The sequence below is a fragment of the Canis lupus genome, chromosome 27 (genome assembly GCF_003254725.2).
Source record: "Canis lupus dingo isolate Sandy chromosome 27, ASM325472v2, whole genome shotgun sequence".
NCBI lineage: Eukaryota > Metazoa > Chordata > Mammalia > Carnivora > Canidae > Canis > Canis lupus.
Window position 1 is genome coordinate 26,274,292 of NC_064269.1, and position 12,721 is coordinate 26,287,012.

A 12,721-nucleotide genomic window follows, 5' to 3' on the forward strand; every position below is an offset into this window, starting at 1 on the left:
AGTAGGTGACTCCAGGGAAGCCTGATAGAGGCAGGATTATCCATATTCTTAACCACTCCTTTAGATGCATTTGTGAGAGACTGGTGCAGAAACCTTGTGAAAGCAGCTAAGATCCTTTGGGGAGTGAATTTACACCCCAAATGGGGAAAATAATGGAATGAAATAGGAATAATTAGTAACTGAATAGGGATTGAGAAGTCATTACTCTAGGAGGGAAGGTATGAGTAGAAACTGAGAGAGAGGTATTATTGGTCAAGAGACACTTTCTGGAGGAGGGTGCTTATGGAGCAATTTGGGAAATAAAAGAGGGACAGGTGAGTTGGAAAAGAATGGACAGTAATTCTAGGCTACATGGACCTTTAGGAGTCATGAAAATGATACTCTTGTGAGGGATGTGTTTATTTTCACATTAGAAGGTAATTTTTCAGCCAGAAATGTATCACTCCAGATGTGTCATGGAGTGAGATTCCTGAATCAGGAAGGGATGAGACATGAATCTCACAGCCGTCTGGAGGATAGACAGACAGAATGATGTGTACAGATAAACTTTTCCTGGGAGACAGTTATAGCAACTGCTATAGTCATCTAGATTCTTCTTTTCAAAGTATAGTCCAAGGACCAGCAGCATGGAGTGCCACCTGAGGGCTTGTTAGAAATGCAGCACCTTAGGCCCCAACCCAGACCTCTTGAATCAGAAGCTGTATTTTCAAAAGGCTCCCAAGTGATTTGTGTGGTCTTTCAGATTTGAGAAGCACTGGCCTGAGATGATCGATGACAGGGGTCTGGCCTCAAATAAGCACTATGGAAGATGTGACAACTTCAAAATTGGGAAAACGGGAGAGGCCTAGGCTAGGAAATTTAAATTGGGCAAAGAGAGTGAAGTGTGTCCAGGCCTCCCACACCAGTCACTATGGCAGGGTTTGGCACTCTGCCCTCTTTGGGGAAATGCCTTTCTTGCTCATGCTGGGGTTTGCTTTGTCTTCAGGAGCTCCGCTGGGTATGCACAGCACTGGTCAAGTCTGGGGCCAATCGTGTTACCCCTACTTCATATAAGGGCCTGACAAGGGATTAGTGAGGTCATATTAGTCATGCCCAGGCCCAGGGTTTTACTATTCCTTAATCAAATGAGTGGTAACTGCTGATATTAATAGAGGAGGCTATGGAGTTTAGGGGATGAAATAGGAGTTCTTAACTACCTGTCCTGGAAATTAGGACACTTTCATATTTCAAAAAATTTAAAGAAAGAGTATATGACTGCATGAAGGGTTATACCCTGGTACAAAACAAGTTAATGCTTTTAAGGGATATTCTGATTACTTTTAATAACAAAATGTCAACCTATTATCCCAGCAACCTGGACTAATAGGCAATAAGAACAATATTATCAGGTGGGCATTTGAGAATTTTCTTCAGTTTTGAGGGTTTGTGTAACTCCTCCCCAATTTGAGTGATAAAAAGAGGCCAGTATTGAAGGAAAACAAATTGAGATCGAACACAAGGAAGAATTTTCTGAGATTAGAGGGTGACCAGGGGAGATGGGAGGGTACAGGCTCTCTGGCCATGGGCATATCTCACTTGGGTGTGGAATGCCTCAGATAGGCTCCTGCCCAGGAACAGGAAAATGTACAAAATGTTCAAAAAAAATTTTCCCCTAGAATTCTCCACTCAACTCCTGAAATGAAAGGCTGGGGTGGACATGTCATGTATGTGAGGCATGGGCATGATGAATAACAAAAGAAGAAAAAAATCTCATTGGAGCATTGAAATCTGCTAACAATTTTAAAACAGGGATTGTATTTAGAAGAATAAGTTGCATGTTAGGGTTCAAATTTGAATTTTAGCTTTCCAAGCCCTTTACTCTCTATGTATTTATTTGGTCTCATTGATGAGATTTAAAAACCTCCTGAGGGAAAAGAACATCCCTTCTATGTTTTACTCCTGTATATCTCCAGTGTCCACAAAATGATGATGATAGTAAGAGCTCCCATGTTTTGAGTGCTAGGCTCTGTACTTTGTTCCTAACACTTTACACAGTTATCTATTTAATACAAAGTTGTATGAGGTCACTATTATGCTCATTTTATAAAAGTTGAAACTAAGGCTCAGAGAGGTAAGTGATGTGTGCAAAGTGAGTGGTGAAGCTTGGATTTGTACAAAGTTTGAGCAAAATCTTGTACCTGTAATCCCTGAACTATACTCTGCATGGAATAGCAGCTCAGTAAGGGATAGATGATCAATGAAATTTGGTTACAGAGAGGTAAGACATATCCACTGGAAAATAGTGGATAGTCTTAAATAGTGAATAATGAAAAAAACGATTTCTGTTTGTGGACTGTAGTTAGAGACACACTCAGTGACACATGTAGCTTATACTCCTTCAACCTCACTGTGCCCCACTCTGCGGTTAGGAGCTTGCAAAGGGGACAAGGCTGGGTGCATATGTTCATGAAGTACATCATAGAAAGTCATGTGTGTGTGTGTCTACTATATGAACATACATGCTCGAATGTGAGTGAAAATATGCACCAAGGACTGGGGTATGTTTATCTTGGTAGGTCTATGAACATGAGCATATTTGTTAGACTTTTTGGATATGATGAGTATATGTGTGTATGTTTGTGTGTGTGTGCGTGTGCAGACAAATCCTGAAGTTTCAACCAGCTACTAGGAACTGGCTACTTTCTTTCCCTGGCCCTGGCTGGTGTTTGTACAAAACCCTGATATTTATTTTTCATCCCCTTTCAAGGGAACCTCAATGAGCTTTCTTTCTGGGAAGTTTATGGCTAAGATGCTGGGCTGCTGTGGAACCCCTATACATCAGCTACAATCAGGAAAGATTTGCAGAGTAAGAGAAACAAAAGCCACAAAGTGATCACCTCCTGTCTTTACATTCTAGCCCAATATACAGCTGCCTTGTATGTGCACCACCCAGGTAATATACTTATCTTGATGAGCCCTGAGATATGTATAGAATTGTTGAATGATTATATTGTTCACCTAAGAATAAAATAATAATTCTGTATGTTAATTATGCTTCAATTTAAAAATAAACTAGAAAAAGACCAAAAAAAAAAAAGAAGATAAAATATGATTGCTACCTTTAAGGAGCTTATATTCTACTAGAAGGGGTAAAGCATAGCGGTAACACAAAGTAAAAAGTATTGTCATAAGTAATATGCAAATAAAGTGTCCTGGGAATTCAGAATGGGGGATGATCACTCGTGGCTGGCACAGTAGTGAGAGTTGCTTGATGAAATCAGAGAAGAATTTATAGAATGCCATTTAAATTGGCTCTCTCCAGGGACAGATAGAATTTTCCACACACGGGTTGAAGGGAGAGATTCTAGGCAAAGAGAACAACATTAGGAAAAGCATAGGGAAACGAAGCAGTGTTCAGAGCACACTGAGCAGGCTGTGTAGCCTGAGCCATGGCTGTGTGAGGGGGCAACAGAGCATGCACAGGTGGATTGCAGCCAGAGCTTTCCTCTGAGCACAGAGCACTTTGGCTTTGATTCCACTGCCCATGCTGAAAATCCCTGGGGCTGGATCTTCTACTTGGCAATAGCTGCATTCTTGGACTTTGAAGTTTCTTTGCTATTGTTTGCTTTGGTCCACCTGCTCAGAAGGTGCACAGCTGAGAGCCACGTGTCCCGGGTCCTGGTCTGGTTTCCACCACTAACCAGCAATGTGAGCTTGGGTAAGCCCCTCAGTGCCTTCCATGCCATGATTATTTATAACACCAGAGGTCAGAACTACTCATTAGTAGATTCTTTGTACTTACCAAGTTAGAGGGTTTCCTCCGATTCTTCTGTTATTCTCTCAACTAGGTCTCTCTACTGCACGTGATCTAAACCTGCATCCTGCCCTCTCTTCTACAACCCATTATTCAAGCTGTAGAGGTCCAATAAATAACACCCCATTTCCCCCTCCTATTTTTGGAACCAATTGATAATCAAGACAAAGAAACCGATTATTAAAACTTCAGCTCTAGATCAGCAGCCTAATAGGCTTGCTAATCCTGCTTCATTCAGACAGACATACTCCTCATTGCAAGTAGTGCTGAGCAAATCCTGCCTCCCAACACAGGAGAGAGCATATTTTTATTAGATTTTCTTGTGTATTAGTACAGTGGAAAGCATGTGCTCTGTGGACAACTTTGTTCTGGATAAAAAAAGAAAACCAACAAAATAGTGGAAAGCAGTTGAGCTAAGTATACTCAGTGCTATCTCTTCAATTCACCAAAGTTACAGTGAGAAGGGGGGTGGGGAGAGGTAGAGAATACACTCTGCTCAGTGGTGCTCAAATTCCAGCAGGTGTCACCTCACCTCGAGGGTTTGTGAAAACAGATTGCCGGACCCAGGACCCAGGACCCAGTGTTTGCAATTTAGTAGGTCTGGGTGGGGCCCAGAACTTGTACTTCTAATAAGTTCCCAGGTGATGTTGCTGCTGCTGGTCCAGGGACCACACATTGAAAACCAAATCTCCAGTTGAGGCCCCTTCACATGTAAAGATGAAGCAAGAGAAACAAAAGCATCCTTTGAACACCTACATTCATTAAATGAAATATCTAGATTAAAATAACATGATTAATCCTTTACAATAGGGAAAACATAGCGAATCATTTCACAGTATATATCAAATCATAACAATGTACATGTTAAATATTTCACAATTTTACATGCTAGCTATTTATTATTGGCTTTACTAAAATGAAATTAAAAAAATAAAATGCCACAGTTATATGTGTGTCTTTATCTTGTTTCCTAGATTATAGATCTTTGGTAAAGAATGTACCTTGTTTACTCCCTCAGCATTCAGCTGGGAGCCAGGAACATAATGAGCATTTCATAAATTCACAATAAATTGAATTGAACCAAAGCGAGAGGGAGACGAACGTTGAGAGAACAAGAGGGAAGGAGAGAAAATGGCGTCCACGGATTACAGTACCTACAGCCAAGCTGCAGCCCAGCAGGGCTACAGTGCATACACCGCCCAACCAACTCAAGGGTATGCACAGACCACCCAGGCATATGGGCAGCAGAGTGATGGAACCTATGGGCAGCCCACTGATGTCAGCTATGCCCAGGCTCAGACCACTGCGACCTATGGGCAGACCGCCTATGCAACCTCTTATGGACAGCCTCCCGCTGGTTATACTACTCCAACTGCCCCCCAGGCATACAGTCAGCCTGTCCAGGGGTACGGCACTGGTGCTTATGATACCACCACTGCTACGGTCACTACCACCCAGGCCTCCTATGCAGCTCAGTCTGCATATGGCACTCAGCCTGCTTACCCAGCCTATGGGCAGCAGCCAGCAGCCACCTGCACCTGCAAGACCACAGGATGGTAACAAACCCACTGAGACTAGTCAACCTCAATCTAGCACAGGGGGTTACAACCAGCCCAGCCTAGGATATGGACAGAGTAACTACAGTTATCCCTGGGGACCTGGGAGCTACCTCATGCAGCCAGTCACAGCACCACCATTGTATCCTCCTACCAGCTATTCCTCTACACAGCCGACTAGTTATGATAAGAGCAGTTACTCTCAGCAGAACACCTATGGGCAGCGGAGCAGCTATGGACAGCAGAGTAGCTATGGTCAACAAAGCAGCTATGGGCAGCAGCTGCCCACTAGTTATCCCCCCCAAACTGGATCCTATAGCCAGGCTCCAAGTCAATATAGCCAACAGAGCAGCAGCTATGGGCAGCAGAGTTCATTCCGACAGTACCACCCCAGTAGCATGGGTGTTTATGGGCAGGAGTCTGGAGGATTTTCCGGACCAGGAGAGAACCAGAGCATGAGTGGCCTTGAAAACCGGGGCAGGGGAAGAGGGGGATTTGATTGTGGAGGCATAAGCGGAGGTGGGTGGGGAGGAGGACTCGGTGGAATGGGCGCTGGAGAGCGAGGTGGCTTCAATAAGCCTGGTGGATCCATGGATGAAGGACCAGCTCTTAATCTAGGCCCACCTGTAGATCCAGATGAAGACTCTGACAACCGTGCAATTTATGTGCAAGGCTTGAATGACAATGTGACTCTAGATGATCTGGCTGACTTCTTTAAGCAGTGTGGAGTTAATAAGATGAACAAGAGAACCGGACAACCCATGATCCATATCTACTTGGACAAGGAAAGAGGAAAGCCCAAAGGTGATGCTACAGTATCCTATGAAGACCCACCAACTGCCAAGGCTGCTGTGGAGTGGTTTGATGGGAGAGATTTTCAAGGAAGCAAACTTAAGGTTTCTCTTGCTCAGAAGAAACCTCCGATGAACAGCATGCGGGGTCGTATGCCTTCCAGTGAGGGCAAAGGTGTGCCACCGCCACTCCGTGGAGGTCCAGGGGGCCCAGGAGGTCCTGGGGGCCCCATGGGTCGCATGGGAGGCCGTGGTGGAGACAGAGGTGGCTTTCCCCCAAGAGGACCCCGGGTTCCCGGGGAGGAAACGTCCATCCGGAGGAGGAAACTTCCAGCACCGGACTGGGGACTGGCAGTGCCCCATTCCGGGCTGTGGAAACCAGAACTTCGCCTGGAGAACAGAATGCAACCAGTGTAAGGCCTCGAAGCCTGAAGGCTTCCTTCCACCACCCTTCCCGCCCCCGGGCAGTGACCGTGGCAGAGGTGGCCCTGGTGGCATGCGGGGAGGAAGAGGTGGCCTCATGGACCGCGGTGCTCTCGGTGCGGTGGGATGTTCAGAGGTGGCCGCGGTGGAGACAGAGGGGGCTTTCGTGGTGGCCGGGGCATGGACCGAGGTGGCTTTGGCGGAGGAAGACGAGGCGGTCCTGGTGGGCCCCCTGGACCTTTATTTATTTTTTTTTAATTTATTTTTTATTGGTGTTCAATTTACTAACATACAGAATAACCCCCAGTGCCCGTCACCCATTCACTCCCACCCCCCGCCCTCCTCCCCTTCTACCACCCCTAGTTCGTTTCCCAGAGTTAGCAGTCTTTACGTTCTGTCTCCCTTTCTGATATTTCCCACACATTTCTTCCCCCTTCCCTTATATTCCTTTTCACTATTATTTTTTAATAAATTTATTTTTTATTGGTGTTCAATTTACCAACATGCAGAATAACACCCAGTGCTCATCCCGTCAAGTGCCCCCCTCAGTGCCCATCACCCATTCACCCCCACTCCCCGCCCTCCTCCCCTTCCACCACCCCTAGTTCATTTCCCAGAGTTAGGAGTCTTTATGTTCTCTCTCCCTTTCTGATATTTCCCACACATTTCTTCTCCCTTCCCTTATATTCCCTTTCACTATTATTTATATTCCCCAAATGAATGAGAACATATAATGTTTGTCCTTCTCCGATTGACTTACTTCACTCAGCATAATACCCTCCAGTTCCATCCACGTTGAAGCAAATGGTGGGTATTTGTCATTTCTAATGGCTGAGTAATATTCCATTGTATACAGAAACCACAACTTCTTTATCCATTCATCTTTCGATGGACACCGAGGCTCCTTCCACAGTTTGGCTATTTTGGCCATTGCTGCTATAAACATCCCCCCTGGACCTTTGATGGAACAGATGGGAGGAAGAAGAGGTGGACGTGGAGGACCTGGAAAAATGGATAAAGGCGAGCACCGTCAGGAGCACAGAGACTGGCCCTGCTAGACGCAGAGACCCCGCAGAGCTGCACTGACTACCAGATTTATTTTTTAAACCAGAAAATGTTTTAAATTTATAATTCATATTTATAATGTTGGCCACAACATTATGATTATTCCTTGTCTCTACTTTAGTGTTTTTCACCATTTGTGAAGAAACATTAAAACAAGTTAAATGGTAAAAATAAATACTAATAATAAATAAATAAATAAATAAATAAATAATAAATTGAATTGAACCTTACATATTTCTTTGGTACAGAAAATTCTCTAAACTTTCAGTATAGCACTGTGCTAGTTCTTTAAAACTATCTTCTGAGAGACTTCCTTGAAAAACAGCATTTTTCTCCATCCAGAACTACATCTAGAACACTGTCAAGATCTGTACACAGGATCTAGAACTATACCCAGGCACTTCTAGTTTTGCCTTTGGTGTAGCTATGCCTGAGTTCTAGTGACTGTCCTTTGTGTTTCAAGAGTAGAATCTTGCTCAGGACAAGGAGTAGGTTCTCCCCTGACTCTACACCCAACAGTTAGAACAGTGTTGTACATATATTCAGAGCTGTACTCTGTCGGGAGTAGTAGCTCCTTGAAACTTGATAGCATAAAGGAAATTGAAAGACCATAGATAATTCCACATACTGAATAATTAGTAAAACAGTTTCCATGTGTTATGTGGAATATAGTGAGAAATATACTTCGGGAGACATGAAGGCTAACACTCAGACATTCATTAACCTTCCCTGGGCCCCACTCTAGATTCAGGAGCTGGGAAAGGAGGAGCAGCTGGGTGCATATATTCATAAAGCACCTCATTGAAAGTCATGTGTGTGGATACTATATGGACATATGTGTCTGAATTTGGTTGGAAACTACTCCCTAAGGAGTGGGGTATGTTTATCTTGGTAGAACTATAAACATGAGCCTATTTGTTAGACATATTGGCTACGATGTGTGTGTGTGTGTGTGTGTGTGTGTGTGTGTGTTTGTACACAAATCCTGAAGGAGTTCAACCAGCTATAAGGACCTAGCTGCCTTCCACCCCTGGCTCTGAATGGTATATTTGTAGCAACCCTGATACTTATTTTTCATTCCAACTCAAAGAAATCTCAATGAGTTTTCTTTCTGCAAAGTTTATGGCTAAGATTCCGGGCTGCTGTGGAGCCCCTATATATTTGCTACTATCAGAAGGGGCTTGCAGAGAATGAGAAAAGGCAACCACAAAGAAATCAGCTCCTATCTTTTATCCTCTAGCCTAATACACAGCTGCCCTTGAATGTATACCACCCATGTAACCAACTGCTTCCCCTCTCCTAGAACCTCTTCCTGGAAGGTACTAAAAGCAGCCATTTTATTTACTTATTTGCTTACATGTGGGACTCTCTATTTGAGCCACCCCTGACAAAATAGAATTAAAAATTATACCAATTAAGTAATATAGAGTTGAGATTGTGAGAAACTAGTCATTTGTGAAACTAATTTCATAAAAAGCAATGACCTTTGGCAAAAGCAACAATTCTAAGAGGAGTTGAATATTCTGTTTTATTCTTTGTTTACTTCTTTAGAAAACCTGTAGCAAAACTCATGAAAGTAGGAGGCAGGATGACATGCATATTGTTCATATAATATATTTATTCATTGCTCATTATTTCAAAGTAGAGCTTTTCCTACTGGGAAATAGACAATAAGCAAGAAAACAAATGTTCAAATAATTACAGAGCATGAGAAACACTTGAATATAATAAAGAGGGCCTTATGATAAGAAATAACAGGGGAAAGGAGTTAAGATGGCAGAGTAGTAGGGGGACCCTGAGCTTGCCACACCCCTTGAACATAGCTAGATCAACATCCAAATATTTTGAACATAGGCATACAATCTGAGGATTAAGAAAACAATCTACATAGTTGGAGGGAGAGAATGTAGCAGATATGAGGTTTGGAGCTGTGAAGTGGGGGAGAGGAAAGCCGAAGGGCCATGAAGGGGAAGGAATCCTTTTCATGGAGCAAAGTCAGGGAGAGGAAGAGAGTGGTGAGAGGGCAGCAGGTAGAAATCACATAATAAGTTGTGGTGAGGAGATCCCCTGGGTCACACTGGGAGAGATCGCTCTCCTTCCTGGAGAACATTTGGAAGAGTTTATTTTGCCTCTCCAACGACAAAAAGCCAGCTGGAAGCCATTCAGTGGCACTCAACAGCAGGGACAGGAGTGTGTGCAGAAGGCAGATAACCTTGTAGCAGCTTTTTGCTCTGAGCCACAATAGGCTTAAACCATGGTGTGCACCCAGGGTGGCTCTTTTTCTTGGATAGAACTAAGCAGAGAGCAGAGACATGTGCAAATTGCACACATAGTGGTCACTGCTTTTTGCTGTCTGCCACAATAGATCCAAGCCTCTACGCGACTGCTTTGCTGGATCGAGATGGAGCCAGGCATGCCACAAGCTTCTATCAGGAGGATGGGTATGCATCCACATTTTGCTAGGCCCTTTAAAATTTAGAGCTTTGAATACTAGCCACCAATTAGAGATAAAATACAGGAGATCTGTAGTGCTTGGTACATCAACATCTCAGGTACAGACAGGTTAAGTGCAGGGAATTGACAAAAGTCCAGGACACAGGAGATAATTCACTTTTCTGAGAGGGCCTCCTGAACAATGGTGACCAGGAGTTCCCCTCCTCTGGGATGAGATGGTAGGGCGATGCCATATTATACCTCCTCTACCACCCCTCAATCCTCCCACTACCAGCACAGTCAGACTCCAGAGAGAAACACAGGGCCTTCAGTGGAGGCTGGAGTTCCCTACATTAGACTTTACTCTCTGACCAGGCAGAAGCATCTTTACAAGGGCAAGTAAACTTCTGAGCCAGCACAGCAGCCAGCACAGAAGACCAACACAGCCCCAGCCATGTATCAAGCCTATTGTTTAAAGAGTGCTCCAAAAGGTCAGCGTCAGGTGGACATAGGGTCAGGATTGCTTCTCTTTTTCTTTTTCTTCATTTTTAAATTTTTTATTTTTCTGTTTCTTTTTTATTATTTTATCTTTTATTTTATATAAATATTTTTTTCTTATTTTGTCTCTTATTTGTATGAGGCTTATAATTTTTTTGTTCATATGTTGGTTTGTTTCCTTTTATTATTTTGCAAGTCAACCTTCTTATTTTTTTTCTTTTTTCTTTTTCTTTTCCTTACTCTTTTTTCCTTCTTTCCTTCTTTCCTTCTCATTCTTTGTTTGTTTGCATTTTTGTTCCTGTTCCTTTTCTCTTGTCTTAGATCAAAGCATACCTAGTTAAAGGCCCAAACACTCCCCACTACAAGCAAGGAGAAACTCTGTAGTGGAGGGACCAGTGGGAAAGAGCAACCAAAATGCAACAGCAGAGTGTACACAGCATATGCCAGAAACACTTCCTGAAGCTGCTGTTGTTGTTATTGTTGTTGTTGTTGCTCTTGTTATTGTTTTGCTGTTTTTTTTCTTTTTTCTTTCTTTTCTAGAAAGAACAATAAGATGTAGAAATTCACCCCAAAAGAAAGAAAGGAGGTAGTACTCACAGTCAGGGATTTAATCAATACAGATATAAGTAAGATGTCTGAACTAGAATTCAAAACAATGATTATAAAGATACTAGCTGAGCTTGAAAAAAGCATAGAAGATACTAGAGAATCCCTTACTGTAGAGATAAAAGAACTAAAATCTAGTCAGACCAAAATTAAAAACGCTATTGCCAAGATCAAGTCCCAAGCGGAGGCCAAAAACAAGGGTGAAAGCAAAAGAGCAAACCAGTGATACAGAAGATAAAATTATGGAAAATAATGAAGCTTAAAAGAAGAGGGAAAGAAAACTATTAGATCACAAAGGTAGACTTAGGGAATTCATAAACCAAAGACTGTAATAAGAAATGAAAAAAAGGCACTATGGTATAGTAATGGGGTCTATCCAACAAGAAGATCTGACAATTGTAAATATTTATGCCCCCAACATGGAAGCATGCAAATATATAAAACAATTAATAACAAACATAAAGGAACTCAATAATAATAATAATAATAATAATAATAATACAATAATAGTAGGGTACTTTAACACCCCACTCACAGCAATAGACAGATCATCTAAGCAGAAAATCAACAAGAAACAAGGGTTTTGAATGACACACTGGACAAGATGGACTTCGCAGATATATTTAGAACATTTCATCCTAAAGCAGCAGAATACACATTATTTTCAAGTGCACATGGAACATTCTCCAGAATAGATCAAATACTGTGTCAATCTGTACAAAAAGATACACATATATGTGTATTTTTTTATCACAATGCTAGGAAACTTGAAGTCAGCAAAGAAAAATTTTTGAAAGACACAACCATATGGAGGATAAAGAACATCCTGCTAAAGAGTAAATGGGTGAACCAGGAAATTAAAGAAAAATTTTTAAAAATACATGGAACCAAATGAAAATGAAAACACAACAGTTCAAAATATTTGGGATACAGCAAAGGCAGTCCTATGAGGAAAGTGCATAGCAATATAGATCTTCCTCAAGAAGCAAGAGAAGTCTCAAATATATAACATAACCTTACAACTAAAGGAGCTGGAAAAGGAATAGCAGTAAAGCCTAAAGCCAACAGGAGAAGAGAAATAATAAAGATTAGAATAGAAAGCATGATATAGAAATTTTTAAAAATGCACTAGAACATATCAACAAAATTAGGAGATAATCTTTTGAAAGAATTAACAATATTGATAAACTTCTAACCAGACTTAGTAAAAAGAAAAGAGAAAGGACCCAAATAAATAAAATCATGAAGGAAAGAGGAGAGATCACAACCAACATTGAAGAAATACAATTACAAGAGATTATATGCAATTGTATGGCAACAAATTAGGCAATCTGGAGTAAATGAATAAATTCCTAGAAATGTACAAACTACCCAAACTAAAACAAGATTAAATAGAAAACCTGAACGGACCAATAACCAGAAAAGAACCTGAATCAGTATCAAAAATCTCTCAACAAATAAGAGTTCAGGGCCAGATGGCTTCCCAGGGAAATTCTACCAAAAATTAAAGACAAACTAATACCCATTCTTCCAAAATGGTTCCAAAAAAAATAGCA

At 41.9% G+C, this 12,721-nt stretch overlaps 1 pseudogene; it reads left to right on the top strand.

Moving 5' to 3' along the window:
- Positions 1 to 4,862: 4,862 nt before the first annotated feature.
- LOC112665490 (RNA-binding protein EWS-like) lies at positions 4,863 to 7,637 on the top strand (annotated as a pseudogene).
- The last annotated feature ends 5,084 nt before the right edge of the window (positions 7,638 to 12,721 follow it).